The sequence below is a fragment of the Catharus ustulatus genome, chromosome 6, assembly GCF_009819885.2.
Source record: "Catharus ustulatus isolate bCatUst1 chromosome 6, bCatUst1.pri.v2, whole genome shotgun sequence".
Classification (NCBI taxonomy): domain Eukaryota; kingdom Metazoa; phylum Chordata; class Aves; order Passeriformes; family Turdidae; genus Catharus; species Catharus ustulatus.
This window is the reverse complement of record NC_046226.1, coordinates 4163532-4179731: the sequence shown is the minus strand read 5'-3', so window position 1 is coordinate 4179731 and position 16200 is coordinate 4163532.

The window sequence follows — 16200 nt, the reverse complement described above, 5'->3', positions numbered from 1 at the left end:
CCTTGTATGCTGCAGTCCAGAAGTGGATGGAGGCAGCAAGAAATGGGAGGGTTCCATGGTAAAGGATGCTGCAGGGAGAATTCCTATCAGATGGGCTTTATGGACACAGCCACAGGTTGGGCAGTGGGCAGAAACTCCTGACCATGGAGTTTTGCCATAAAAAGCACATGAGGAATAGCTACAGCTGTTGGAGAGCAGGAGGGAAAAGCCATTTGTATGGGGGTTGGATAAAATCCCCATTTATTTTCTCCAGAATCAGTAAAATATTCCTTCAGAAGTGCAGAGGGAGCTCAGGAAATCTCAGGCAGCAGCACAGGGTTTAGTGGTGGCCTTGGCAGAGCTGGAGGAATGGTTGGACTTGGTGATCCTGGGGTTCTTTTCTCACCTGAGCAATTCCAGGGTTCAGCAGAAAACAGGAGAGCTGCTCAGCCTGGCACAGGCTCTGCACATCTCAAGGATGCTGCCTCACGGTGTCTTTTTGCTTCCTGGTCTTGCAGACAAACTTTTTTTTTTTTCTGAACAATGTAGATAACAGCTCTGAAGGGAAAACAGACCCCCAGCCCCTCCACAACCAAATCCAGCATCACTCTAAAGCCATGCATTCCTTGGCCCTGCAGCATCTGTCAAAGAGCTGCTCCAGCCCCTCAGTGCTTGGGAGCTCTAACTTCCACCCTCCAACTATTTGGCTGGTTCTGATACATTCTTGTGCCATTCTTGTGCCAGTTTTCTGTCTAAGCAGGCTTCTTTGCTTTGCTGTGCTCACTTCCCTGCCATATTTCTACAGGGAAAGCTGAATGTTTTTGCATCTTCTCCTGGAAGATTGAAATTCCCATCTCCCTGGTTTCTCTGCTTGTTGGAATGGGAGGATCTTTCCTGAATGAGGCACCCTGCTCAGCCAGTGACCCCGGAGAGGAGCAGGGATGCTCCCCCGACTCCTTAGGGCTTCACTTGGCTCTTCCACTCCTGCAGTGCTGTAGTCACCCTGGTAAAACACATCCCAGTTCTGTGGGTCTGGTTTTTGTCAGCTAAGGGGCTTTTATTATTTTCTCACATTTAATCTTACATCTGTGACCCTGAGATCATCATCGTGTTTCCACAGGATTCCCATTTCTCCTAAATGCCTCTCACCCTCATATTTCAGCAAGCTGGGTTTGTATCCTCCCACATTTCTCCCTCCTTTGAAAAAAATAGCTTTCCATTTCTCTTTTCACTGAGATAAACATTTGATGTTTCATCTGGCTTGGACTCCTTTTCCTGGGCAAAACCTGGAGTCTGTCAGTGAGGATGGTGAATGTGATGTGGCAGTGCAAGGAAGAGTCCTTGCTCAGCCATCTCTGCAAGGACTTACCTGCCTGAGCTCTGCAATTATGTGACTCTAATTGGCTTTTAATTTGGGGAAGATTATATAATGTACTTAAGTGAAAGCCACAGAGGTGTTGTCAATACACAGGTTACAAATTGCAAACAAAATAAGTGACTAAGTGATGAGTGATAAAATAAATGTTAAGTGATAAAATGAGTGAATTGCTTCTGAGCTCAGGCAAATTCACATTTTCTTTCCCACATATGTAATATGAAATACTCCAAAAAGTTCATAATTAGGAAACTACAAGGGTTTCAAACCTATATTGCAAAAAAAGACATCCTTGTGGCTCTGGAGGTTGTAAACATGCTTTCCATGTCGCCCTGTATGTTGCATTTATGCTGATTTAATCATTCATTAAACAGTAGCAAGAGGCCAATTATGCCATTCAAGAATAAGATGTTTTACGAGGAAATGACAAAAAGATACATGTAATCATTGAAATGCCAGTTTACAATCAGATAGGATGGGAAATAATCCCTTTAGCAAGCTTAAGCTTTTACATATTAATGGCAACATTGGGGAGAGTGGGAAGAGGGCTCTAAAAACCTCACACGGCCTCCTGGCCCTGATGGGGAAGTGAGAGCTCCTGGTGCTCTGGACAGATTTAACAACTTCTTTCTGTGCCACACATACCTGCAGACCTGGGCCCCACCTGTGGTTAGCAAGTCTGTGTCTGTAAATGGGGTAACTGCACCTCTTAATCAGTCACTTGTCTTCATTTTCTTCTGCCTTCACTCAGTGTCAGGATTAAAAACACAAGGGAGATGAATTTCTTGTGTATGGACGTGGTTGTTTATCAAATCTAATCTAAAGTACAGAGGGTTCAACAACACTTCTGGCTACCAGCTAAAAGTGAGCAAAATGGAGGTGAATCCAGCTCCTACAAGGTCTGTTAAAGCTAAACAGTCCAATAGAGAATTAACACCTGTATTATTGATGCTTTTGACACAATAACCAAACTCCTGTGACCCTCAGTGCAGCCCTGACTGTCCAACCAGAAATTACTGCCTGAAACCATGGAAAAGAAGAACACAGAAAGAGGCACCACCCAAAACCCTCCATCTTGTCCCATACCTATTACTATATTGTAAAACCCTCAAATTAACAAACCTTCACCATGTGAAATCATACACTTCCATTCCAACTACACACCAGTGATTCCAACTCCATCACTCAAATTTGGAGCCTTCTCCCAGGCTTCAAGTTTAAGGCAGTGTTCTCCAGGGGTCAGTGACAGAAGGAACAGAAAGTTCAAAAACCTCAGGTTTCTGGGTTTCGACATGTGGCCACACATTCAACATAAACATAGACAAAGGAGGGCTGGAAATACAATTCTGGCTCTTCAGAGGGGTCATGGAACCCCAGAATGGTTTGGGTTGGAAGGGAACTTAAAGCCCATCTCATTCCAACCCCCTGCCATGGGCAGGGACTCCTTCCTCTATCCCAGGCTGCTCCAAGCCCTGTCCAACCTGGCCTTGGACACTTCCAGGGATGGAGCAACCACAGCTCTCTGGGCACCCTGTGCCAGGACCTAACCACCCTCACTGGGAAGGATTTTTTCCGAATATCCAATCCAAATCTGGTCTCTCTGAGTGTGCAGTCATTCCCCCTTGTCCTGTCACTCCATTCCTTTGATCAAAGTCCCTCTTCAGCTCTCTTGGAGCCCCTTCAGACACTCCAAGGAGCTCTGTGATCTCCTCAGAGCCTTCTCCAAACTCACCAACACCAGCTCCCTCAGCCTTTCCTTACAGGAGTGGATTCCACCCCTTTACTCACCTTCATGGCCCCCTCTGCACTGAATCCAAGGTGAGAGGTTCTGGGGAGCAAAGAGAGTTAAGACCCACTGGCACATTTCCATATTTCTATTTTAAATGTCCATGTCAAGCTCTTCATGGAAAAGGGAGGGTGGGTGAAGGACTTAACCATAAAGTCAGACCTGAGAAACCACAGCTGCTGGAGAAGCAGGGAGGGACAGAAACTCATTTTCCCACCTGTTTTCCAATACAAGACTTAGAGACACCAAGCAAAACTATTGGGTCTATATCTTGCATCTATATGGATGCAAAATAGGAAGAAGTGGTTCCTTGCACCCAGAGTTGTGAAGGGGTGCAGTGCTCGGTGGATGCTCAAAGTTCACCAGAATTCAGAAATACAGCAGAAAAATCCATGCAAAGTTGTTTGGGGGGCTGTTAAATACCGAGTTTCTTTTGCTCTGGAAGTTTCTCAGCTGCAAGGTTTTGTGCTCAGGGAAAATGTGCAGTGGGAAGAAGACAACATCCAGCAAACCATGGGCTGCATTGCTGAAAGAACTGAGGCTGCCTTGGTGTGTGTGAGATGAAAACAAAAAGGTGACAAAAGGCCAAAAAGCTCCTCAGGTAAGCTAAAGAAAAGGAAGAAAAAAAGCCAATTTTAAAATTTTAATGTCTTCATGAACTCTACTCTGAAATGTCTCAGCTTTGAATTGCTCTGGTTACTTTCTGTGTCTGGAAGTCTCACAGTTCCCAGATTTCCTCTAGGATTTTAGTTCTTCTGTCTTCTGATCTAAGCACATTTGGATTGAAGATTGAATAGGGTCAGGCAGAGAAAATCCATCATAGCTTGAGCAAACACTCAATCCTTATAAAAAATTAAAGACAGGAAACCCAAAGGTTAGGGAAACTTGTTTGCAATGAAGAAAATCACAGAGTATGAAAGCCCTTTGCATTCCAAGCGAACAACAGAGAACAAAGAAATTATGTTTCCCATGCCTGTTTAATCAACAGAAAACAACCAAGAATATGTTCTGTTAATGGATGTGAGACCAGGATCTCCTGGGGCAACAAGAGAAAAAAGCAGTGAAGACCCAGGTGAGCAGAATATGGGTTCCAGATAAACCTCAGCCAAGCATCGCTCCAGCTTCCCAGAGCCATGCCAAGCCTTGATGTTCTCCAACTGCTCTACCAACTCCTACATCTGGCTGCCCAGAGCCCACAGCCCCCTTTTCCCAAATCCAGCTGGTCAGCTGTCCCCGTTGCCATGCCGGCCTCTGGGCAACCATGCTGTTGAGAGGGAGAAAAATGTATTGCAGCGATAATATTGAAGGGTTACAGCTGCCAAACACACTGTGTCTGTGCAAACACCTGTTGAGTGGCTGTTGCAGTGGGAAGAGCAAGATGAAGAAAGACAGCTGTAAAAGTGCCAGCAGCAGTAGGAAGCTCTGCTAAGACTGCTTTGTGCCAGTTTAGAGATGTGCCAAATTATTTGGCTGCATTTCAAATATCTGGGTGTCCACTACATTTGCCAGCTCACGCTCCCTGGGAATACTTCAGCATTAACACCACCACTGCCACGCTCCCGCTGCTCTCCCACTTTCATTTCAGCCTTTAGGTTTCCCTGCTTCTTTTATTCCTGGCTCCTTCTAGTGTAAAGGAAAGCCCAGTTTTGCAGTGCAGAGCCCAAAATAAGGGCTGGGATCTGCAGCTGGTGGGAAGACAAAGCACCGCTGCAAAGGTTTTTGGCAATTGGCGGCTGAGATCTGCTGGGTTGTTATTTTGTGTCTCCCCTGTTGTTGTGGCTGTGGGTTTTTTCCCAGAGAATAATAATTTTATCTTTTGCAAACACTTAGCTAACCTGGACACTTCTGGCTGTCCATCCAGAAATCCTTGGAGCTGCAGAGCTCAGCTTGGGGAAGTTTACAGCAGGAACAGAGGGGAAATTTTAAAGTTTGGGTGGGCTGGACAGGTGGCAAAGGTGGAAATGCAACAGCAGAATTATGTAGGGAAATATTCCAAATGTGTTGTAGTTGTAGATGTGGCACTTGGGGACGTGGATTAGAGGTGGGCTTGGCAGTGCTGGGGGAATTGCTGGACTTAATAATCCTAAAGGTTTTTCCAAGCCAATGTGATCCCATGATAACATGAAAACAGTGTCCGAAGAAACAAGGAATGGAGAGAAGGTGGAACTACAGAGTAATGAGACTCTGTTTTAGATAATTTTCCTCCTGAAGAGCCCAGAGATTGCAGGTTCATGTCCAGGACCTCCCAGCTCCTCCTTGTTTTTCTTTAAGACCATCTGCACTGCCAAAACCCTGAAAAAACCCTGATATAAATCCACAGTGAGACCTGAGGCATGCCCAAAGTTAGGTTTGTCTTTTAAAGAGTTTTGAAAACTAAAATTAGCAACTTAATCTCAAAAAATTAAATTCTTGCTCAGATAATTCCTATTAACTCTCCTAACTCCAGCTTGCCCTGGTGATATCCCAGTCAGGCCAGGAGACTCTGGAATTACAGAGCAGCGCTGTGCCTCTACAGCTACAGCAGTTTTCTTGCTTTTCTATTTGACAACATCATCTATGGTCATGATTTCTTTAAATTCCCAAATCCTAAGAATGATCAGAAACTCCCCCGGACCAAGGAGATAATACTTTTCTCAGGGAGCTTTTTCCTTCCTAGGAAGGTTTATCTGTTAAGTGTTTGTGGGAAACAATTCATTTTCTTCTGTTTATTTATGAGTATTTCCAAGACATGGCAGCTGATGAGCCCTGGAGGTGGGATTTCTCTGGGAGGTGTCTGAAATCCCAACAAACAGAACTGTAGCATTTTACCCCTCATGTGTGCCTTCCCTCAGCTGTGGTAACCCTTCTAGGGCAGAGATTCACCCCTGTGGGTTATTTTTTGTCACCAAATGGGACCCTGATTGAACTTGAGTGTCTGGACTGACTGTAATGCACATAACAATGTCTAAACCAAAAACTCTTCACTCCTCTTCCCTCAAAACAGGATCTTTCTTGAGAAAAAAACTAATTTATTACAAAAAATAATTTTTTTAAAAGAAAATATCACACCATTCAAATTGGCACAAGACCAGCTATGCCCAGGACAGTTTATCTTCCCTTTTTGAGTTAATTTTCCAAGCACCCTCTGCTCTAATTGCAGATTTTGTTTTCCAGACACCAACCCACCTGTTCTTCTCCTGGATTGTTTAGGCCAGGATTACTGCCTGTAAGCCTGACTTATCCTGATTTTACCTGCAGGTGGAGGTCAAAGAGCCAGTGGTTGAACTTCAGCAGGGCTTGAAAAACTCCTTGGTTGATCTTTCCTCCAAGATGATGGGAGAAATTCTCACTTTTGGAAGTTTCATAGAGATTCCTGCCACTCTGTTCCTGTCTCTGTGCTAACACTTAGGGAAGGACAGAGCTTTTTCCCCCTGAACTTTCAAATGCCCAGTGGAACTAGAAAGCTCCAGCCTCTCGAAACCCCTCTGCCTGGCTCTCACAAATAATGAGAAAAGACTCTGCCTGTTCTATGGCCATGTCAAACTTCTCTTTAGACAACCAGAAAATGCATCTTTCCTGTTAATCTTCCTGACTTTGTTGCCAGAGTCATGGGTTATGGTCTATTCGTCCTGAGAAAATGTTATCCGAGTCAATATTTAGACAGAATAAGCCTTAATCACAACATAGCTATGCTTCATTAAAGAAGTTTTCCATTTGCTTCGTTCAGAAAATAATGCAGGATGTATCAGAAGCAAACAAATGGGGTAGATTTCCTGTTCATGCAACACTTTCCCTCTTGCACAGAAATAAAGCACTAATTGCTTGTGGAGAGGCTTTACTTTTTTCTTTTTTCTTTTTTTCTTTTTTTCTTTTTTCTTTTTTCTTTTTTCTTTTTTCTTTTTTCTTTTTTTCTTTTTTCTTTTTTCTTTTTTCTTTTCTTTTTTCTTTTTTTCTTTTTTCTTTTTTCTTTTTTCTTTCTTTTTTCTTTTCTTTTCAGGAGGCAGAGTGACAATCTTCCTCACCCTCACCAGTGTGGATCTCTTGTTGTGTGGTGCCCAACTCCTCCCACTGCTGCTGCTTAGACCCAGAATGACTCAAACCCAAAACTCAAACCCAAAATGTCCTCCTAATCACCCCTTTAGCTGCCACCCAAAATAATGTTGAACTCTGACCCTTCTCTGGCCCTGCAGACCATTCTGAACAATCTGCTTTTAGGAGTGGTCCCAGCCTTGGTGTGTTTCCAGGAGTGTAGCTCTGGCTGCCTGTCTGCTGAGAAAGGCAGGAGCCTCTCTTTGAAATGGAGAATGTAAACCCCCTCCCTCCAAATTATTATAATTTTGAAATCAAGGGGCTCTCAGGCAAAGATATGGGAATTAGGAATAACAGTTCTTTACTAGGGAAATTAAAATAGAAATACAGCACTACAAAGAACAAACCCCAAACCCTGACACAGTCAGAGTACAGCCTGACACCCGTCAGGCAGGGTGTTGGCAGCAGTCCCATTCCATGGTGGCTGCATCCTCCTGCAGTGACAGATGTGGCTCAGTTGGAGCAGTGCTCCTGTACAAGGTGCAGTTTCCCTCTGGAGTTCCAGTGGTGATGTGGAAAGGTCCAGTTTTCCTCTGGAATCCAGTGGAAAAAAGGCTGCTTTGATGTTCCAAATCTGTATCTAGGTAGGAACTTCTTGGCTCCTCCCCTGGGTGCAGCATCTCCCCACGGGATGATGGAATTTTATCAGTCATGCACTGGACTCAATGGCCAGGAACAGGAGAGATCTCCTGGAGGAAGGATGGGTTATAAAAAGATAAAGAACACTGCCCCACCTGGGTTAACAGCTGACCCATTAACAGAGAATATCTCCCACAGAGATCAGGATCACTGCCCCACCTGGTTTAACAGATGGTGACAGAATACACACTTTTGGTCACATCCTGTATTGCAACCTGAGACACTGTCTGTCAGTCCCATCTCCTCTTCAGAGGGGAAACACCCGGGGAAGAGCCATAGAACAATTTAGGGTGGAAAAGACCTCCAAGGTCATCAAATCCAGCCTTTGCCTGATCACCACTGCCAACAGCACAGAAAGTTTAAAATTCTCAGTGACCAGGGTTCCAGCAAACCATGGCCCTGAGTGTCACATCCAGCTGTTGTTTGAACACCTCCAGGGATTGTGACTCCAGCCTGGGCAGCCCCTTCAGTGCAGACCAGACCAACAGGGGAGGTTGCAGGAGAGCTGGTGGTGGAGGGAGGCCAAGCTGTCAAAGTCTGTCCCCTTCTCCAGGCCATGGAAGAACAGATGATTTTTCCTGCGGTGCTCAGAAAAAAAAAAATCTTTCATCTCTTTCCTGAGAAAAGGCCAATGCTGAGCCTAGCAGATTATTCAATAACATCCCATAAAAATATTAAACTTCTATATCGGCACCAAATTAAAATTGTATTTCATGATGTGAACAAAGGTGCCCAAGTTGATTTTGTCTCTCTCTCTCCCTCCTTTTTCAAATTTAATATCACACAGAAGAGAGAAATGAAATCTGTATTTAAATGGCTGTGGAACATTGTGCATTTAAAGTGCACAGCAAGTCACTCCCTAAAGCACTCCATATGATATGTAAATCTTTTGATCTTTCACAAAATGCATGATTTCCATAAAGAATAATGAGTGCTAGCTTGGGAAGTACAATATTGACTGTCACTGTACTGCACTTAGCCACAATTATTATTTGCATGGCTTTTGCAACATAACTGGAGGGGAAAGTCCTGTGAATATTTTTAATGCATTCTAATAGCTACTAAAAGAGATTTTATTTTATAATAGGTGTATTCTTTCTTTTGGGTCTACAAGTATTTTTTTTCAATTTATTCATTATAATTTTTTTTTGCTCTTTTTAAGGAATCATGTATGGGGAAAAGCAGAGAAGCACACGAGCCCTGAGAAAAGAGACAATTGACATCCTACCCTGCCATGAGCTGCAGGAAAGCAGAGGAATCAACAATAACATTTATTTATTCTTGAAGCCAATGGGTAGAGTTTAACTTGAGAAAGGATCTTAGGTGTGATCTGTGTGAGAGAGCTTGGAGTGATCATCACCCCTGAGGCGTTTCTGGATGGATGCTCTGCAGGGTGTAAATGCAAGGAGATCCCATGGGATCAGCCTGGGGCCAGTGGAGCCTTTGGCATCCATCTAGCATTTTTCCTTTGGCTTTCCACACAGGAAGGGCTCAAATTCCCTGACCCAGGGGCAGTGGTTACTTCTAATTACAGTAATTTCAAGATTATAAGCTGCACCTGATTATAAGCCGCACGTTACAATACAGGGTGTGATAAAAGGTATCTGTTCTATCACCATCTGTTGAGGGTGGGGGCAGTGATCCTGATCTCCCTGGGAGATATTCTGCTAATGGGCCATCCGTTGAAACCAGGCAGGGCATTGTTCTTTATCTTTTCACAACCCATCCTTCCTCCAGCCAGTCATTTTCTGCTCATGGCCATTGAGTCCCACTGTGGGACTGATAAAATTACTGCATCCCATTGGGAGTTGCTCCAGCCAGGGGGAAGAGCCCAACATTTCTTACCAAGATTAAAAACAGAGGTTTTGGGACACTAAGGGAGCCCCTTTCTCCACTGGACTCCAGAGGAAAACCGGATTTCTCCACATCCCCACTGGAGCTCCGGAGGGAAACTGCACCTTGTACAGGAGCACTGCTCCAGCTGAGCCACATCTGTCACTGCAGGAGGATGCAGCCACCATGGAATGGGACTGCTGCCAACACCCTGCCTGACGGGTGTCAGGCTGTACTCTGACTGTGTCAGGGTTTGGGGTTTGTTCTTTGTAGTGCTGTATTTCTATTTTAATTTCCCTAGTAAAGAACTGTTATTCCTAATTCCCATATCTTTGCCTGAAAGCCCCTTGATTTCAAAATTATAATAATTTGGAGGGAGGGGGTTTACAGTCTCCATTTCAAAGAGAAGCTCCTGCCTTTCTCAGCAGACACCTGTCCTCCAAACTGAAACAGCAACTTTTCGTTCTTTGTCCATATATCAGCCACACCTGATTATAAGCCGCACTTTGGGTTTGGACCAAAATTTTAGTCAAAATGGTGCGGCTTATAATCGTGAAATTATTTCCAGTTATTTCCAGTGCTGGTGATGGAGAGGGAGAAACTGAGCCATGGCAGTCTCCATGCTGAGCTTTTCCCATCTGTTTTTCCCAGCTCCCTGGAGATGCATCAGCCCAGACCCTTTCTGGAGGTGGGGAGCTGGATCCCACCAAGCAGAAGAAGAGAATTCTCTCTTTTTCAGGGATTCAGCATCCTGTTTGCTCACCCAGGAGATGGGAAGACTGCAAGATTCACAATGCAGGAAGAAGAGATAGGAATATCACAAACAACACATTAAATAAAGGGAGATTTAAGAATTAATTTTTCACACCTCTGCTTTGTTGTTCCCCTCCTGAAGGTTTTGACGTCTCTCTGAAGGTCTACTCCAAGCAGCTCAATGCATTTTTTCTTGCATTACAACAAAAAACCCAAAAGTTACAGAGCAAGGTTAAGGCTGGTTGAGCAGGTAGGATGATGATGAGGAAAAGGCAGATTATTGGAGATGAAAGTTTCTCATGGTGCAGGAATGACTGAGAGGTCTAAAGAGACTCAGTGGAGTCAAGTGCTGTTTCAGGACTGACTCCTCAGGGACCTGAGTGTCCTCACAAGTGACACAAGACCAAGATGGTAGAAGACACTTTTTGAGCTCACTGCAGAGTCAAAGCCCGTTTTCATCCAAAATAAGATTTGTGATTTCTTTTTTTCAATGCATTTCAGTTTCATTCCATAGAAAGAATTTAGAAACGTGAAAAATTAGCTCTGTCCATGGCAAGGAGACATTAAAATCCCTTTGTTCAAACTGTGACACATAATGGAGAGGCACTGCTCCTGTTTTTTAATTGTTCTCACCCTTGAAGATTTAACTCCTGCTCAGCACTGATCATTCAGTTCCTCTTTAAAGGACTATTAATGCAGAGGAGGACTTAGATCTTGTGAGTTGAGATAACTTTTTCAGGTTTATTTCCTGGTGCTAGTTTATTGTTGCGTATTAAATGTTGTTTATTGTCCTACCTTTTCTGGAACAATTTTTATTTTCTCACTTTAGAAACATTGCTCCATGCACAAGCCCATCTTTATGGGTAAGAAAAAGACCAAAAAAAGGTTTGGATTGAATGGCTGCATTGTTGTGTGTAGCAGAAGAACCAGATTGTTGATCTTAAGGCTTTCTTTTTAAATTCTGGACCATTAGGATCATTTCAAATAAAAAATTATCCCTCTGTGAAAACCTTTGTCAGAAATGAGCTGCACCAGTTCCCCAAAATCTCCTGAACTTGTTTACCTGGTAAGACTTATAGTAATTTTCCATAACATCCTGCCATTTATTATGCTCTGGAAAGGCACTGTAGTGATTTCAAGAGGAGAAAACCAAGAAAGATTATTCATTTCACATCCTCATGCAATTCTTTTGTAGGTGGTTTTCAACAAAGGGTGATATTGGATTACATTCATTTTGGTTCTTAATAAACTAGTAAATCTCCCATTGTTCTATGTTGTCCAATTATAAAAGCAATGAATATGAGACTAAGCACTTCAAGATAACCATAGCTTTAAAGATAGACAAAAAGCTTTATAGATTAGGATCAGAATAAAACTGCCATTTTTGTAGGGTTTTGATGAATAATATTTTGTGAATTAAAGCGTTCTCTCTTAGGAACGTCAATAAATTACCCTTTAAGTAGGAACTGCAGATCTCAGGAAGAGTTTCTGAATATCTGGGATACTGAAAAGGGAAGCAAATCCTTCCTAGAAGTCATTTCCTTGCTGCCTGAAGAGGTGATTATGGAGGGTTTTTCCTGAGGTCTCTTTCCCTGTGGGAGCCATCTGTTGGAATTTTCTTGAGCCATTTCTGTTGCCTTCCCATTTTGGTTGTGGTGTCTTTTCAAACATGCTTCTTAGCTACAGTGTGCTTCAAGAATTGAATCTTCAGTACTTTCTGAAGGCTTAATTGGCAATAAAAATCAGCATTTTGAAGTCAGGATTTGCTTGTTTTGTTTGGTCCAAAGCAAAGATTTCCAAAGTTGTCCAACAACTGCTTCTCCAAGGTCTCTGGAGGTAGTGAAGAACAACATTAACATATTGTTTAAACACACTGGGCAGGGGCCGGGCCACTGTAGTAAAATTCTGAGCACTGAGAGCTGTGAAAAAGAGAAGAGTTGCAAAGCACAGCTTTAAATATCACAGAGTGCTCTGTGGGCTTCTGAACTGGGATCATTGCCTTGTTCGACTCCAAAGGAATTCACGAGACATTTACAAAAAGATTTATTAATCTATTAATTGCCAGCAGATTCTCTGTCAGCAAATCCTTAATGGAAAGCAGAGCCCTCCACCCCTTTAATCCTCATAATCCTACCTTGCATGCAACTTCCCAAAATTTGATGTGGGCTGGCTTAATGTTGTAAAATTGTCCCTTGGCAGAGAAGAAGCAGCGAGGTTCAGCTCTCTCCAGTGGCCACACAGGACAAATGTCCCATCCAGGTGCTCATGCCAGCTGCCTGTTAAACTGCAGTGGAAAAGGAATGTGCACCACAGGTGAGAGAGGAAAATCATGAGGAGATGGAGAAAGAAGCACATGGATAGATGTGGGTGTATTTAGAAGCCTGAGCCCCAGGATTAAACATCTGCCTTGTCTCTGTGAAGGTCCAGCACCCAAATCACCCCTTGGCTTTGGCTAGGATGATTTTTTGCATCAAGAAACTGCTGCAGCCCCCCAAAAAAGCCTGGAATTCCTGTTTAAAGCAGGGTGTGAGAGGTGCCATGCTTGGCACATCTGGCAGCAGCATCAGTGGCACAGCCCAAAGGGGAAATGAAGGGCAGATGATGAAGGGCAGATGATGAAGGGTGGATGATGAAGGGCAGATGATGAAGGGTGGATGATGAAGGGCAGATGATGAAGGGTAGATGATGAAGATGCTTCCATGCTGTCAGTACTCTCCTCATAACCCTCTCACTGCTCCCCAGGATTTCAAGCATCTCCATCTCTTCCCAAATGGCTCTTCCATTCTAGAGTGAGTTTCTGGGAAATAATAATTCCTTTGCTCAGGACTGTCAGTCACATCGTGGGATTGTGCCTGGAACTGCAATCTTTGATCAGTTCTGCTGAAACAACCTGTTGTTTTTTATAATAACATTTCCATTGGGAATATTCAGATGCTGAGGCTAAAAAGAATCATTTCACAGCACACACACAACTACACACGCAGTGACTTTGCATTTTTATCTTTTTGATTTTCCAGTGGGTGTATTTGCCTGGTTTTTTTTCTGACCACATCCATCTGCTTCCTAGTTCTTACAAAAGCTAGTTTACATGCAATAATTGCCATTAAAATGTGAAGAGAAAGCTCGTTGCACAAATGCATTGTTTTGCTCCTTTTAAAGCACACAGGAGCTACAAAACTAGATGTAGCTGACTGATGGATGGGTTTATTTAATTATTACTTCCAGAAAAATGTTCTCTATCTTGCCCATAGCAGGTGCAGGCTGTGACGTGGCATTTGCTCTGGTAATTATGCAGGTTTTTTTGTAAATAGCAGAACAAGTCAGGATGAAAGATAGCACTGCCCTCAGGTTGTGGGGAATGATTCAGCTTTCTCTTTACCCAATTTCAAATGATACACTGAAATGATAAGGTGGCTTTGATTCCTGTTGTACCTCCCAGCCCCCACTCCTGTGACATGAGACTGGAGGGTGAATTTGTGGAAGGGGCACTTTGTGATGGATGCTTATTGCAGTGAGCTGGTTTGGGGTACCCTGCATTGCATTGTAGCATTAAATGACACTGGGATGTCCAATGAACAAGAATTAAAGTGGGTTTTTGGTAAGCCTAGAGCTTTCCCAGGTGAGGCACTGCAGCTCAGCACTTCCAGCCATGTGCCCACAGCTCCCTTTTTCAGGTCTCCCCCAGTATTCTCCATCCTGTGCCTCATCCTACCCCTCTTCTGTGTTTGAAGTAGTCTCTTCTCAGAGTCCAGCCTCTTCTCCAGCATCCCCATCCCACCTTTATTTACTTAAGCAAGGCATAATTCAGGGCAGTGCAGGTGGGTGGGTGTGAGGAAATCCTTCCCTAAGGGAATGACACCTCACAAGGAATGCCAAGACAAAAATCCCTCAGGCACCAGGAGATCCCTCCACAGAGAAATGGGAGCTCTGAATTGTTCCCTGACCTGTTCCATGCTGAAGAAGGGTGGGTTTAGATTGACTGTTGGGGGATCAATAGGTAAAGTCCACTCCTGCAATCTGCCCAGAGCAGCAGTGCTGGGCTTGCTGGCCTCCCAGTGCTCTGGGTGGTGGCAGGATGCAGAACCACAGAATCATGGAATGATTTTTGTTGGAAAATGCTTGTAGAGCACAGCAAGTCCAGCCTTTAACCCAGCACTGCCAAGCCCATGGCTAACACACATCCCTGAGCTGTACAAAATCCCCAGGCAGTGTCCAAACTTGGGTGAATAAAAATTTTCATCAGGGACAACATTTCCAAAGGCAGATATTGACCTTGTGGGCTTCTCTGAACTAATCCCTTTGAAGTGGCTCAGCTGGGGTGCCCAGCAGCCCTCACCACCCTGGGCAGGTCCCGCATCCAAAGCCACATTGGGGAGATTTGATATCTTAGCATCTCCACTCTCAGCTGGTGCTGCTGAGAGCTGCCCTGTGCTTTATCAGATGCTCTGATGTACTTGCAATTCACCTTGAAATCAATAGGTATTGATGGGGTTTGGAAGCTGCAGAAGACAAAGTCCTGCTGCTGATGGCAGTGTGTCAATAACAGCTCTGGAACAGGAGCCCTTAGGAAATGTTGGCTCCTCTGCTCCCCATCAAGTGTGCAATGAAACAGAACCCCAATGAAAACTCCAAGGAGCAAACCCCACAATGAAAATTTGTGTTGAGTTTATAGAAAAGCTCAGCTGAGCAATATAAAACTTCAATGGAAGGTATGTATATGAATGAAAATCAGTTGATTGTTACCATGTGTCTATCAAAAATTAAAATAAAGTCATTCACAAATCTCAATGTTTTGTGGAGGGGAGGATTTTTTTTTTTAATTAGGATTAAAAATATTATCTACTTAAAATGTGTCCATGCATATAGTTCTGGTACAGCCTATGGCAACACCTATGATTTAAAAATAAAACTGTTTTTTTCCAAGAAGGAAGTAATTTTGAGTGATAACTAATTTAGATAGTGCTAATTATATTGGTTGGAACTTGCAAGGGAGTCAATGGATAAAAAGTTGATTAAAGCAAAGTTATAAAACAACAATAAAAAACTCTAACTCCGCGCTTTTGGATGTTCTGAATATTTTAATGTTTGTTCCTGCCAGCTTTCTTAGCTGCACTGAAATTTTTCTGTGTACCTGACTGAAATAAAATGAGAGGAAAAAGCGAGAGCTTCTGAGTGAGTTTAGGAGCAGTGAGTGTGTTCTGTACCCTGACATACCCTTATTCAGCTGATCTTTGGATTTTCTGTGCTTTGAACCTGCAGTTGTGTAATTTCCTTTGGAAGTGCCTTCCCAGCTTGGATGCAAACATGGACCATGTGTACTTCCAGCTGTTTCACCCTTGGTTTCCCATCTGCAGGGAGCCCTTGCAGGCTTGCTGGTTCACAGCTGGGTGTGTTGTCTCTGATTCAGGAGTGGGCACATCCATTCCTGGCTTTGTGGCCATGAGAAGAATTCAGGATTCCTCTTCCAGGCTCAAACTTCATATTTCTCTTTCTTTAAGTTCTTCTGCTGGAAAACTGAAATAACTGACTAAAGCAGGAAGTGGCCAAAGCCCAGACCTCCTCCAGAGGGTGGAGAGATACCAAAAATGAACTAGTTGTTCATTGTTTCATGTTTAATTTTTTCATTCATGGTTATTTCTATTGTTTAGTATTTCTGTTGATCACCTCACTTTGTCTCTCAAGCCAAATGTTCCCTGACCTCCCTGCTGAATAATTTGCACAAGAAGGTCGTGAGGTTGGTGAGTTTTCCTGAGAAACCAGGAAGATC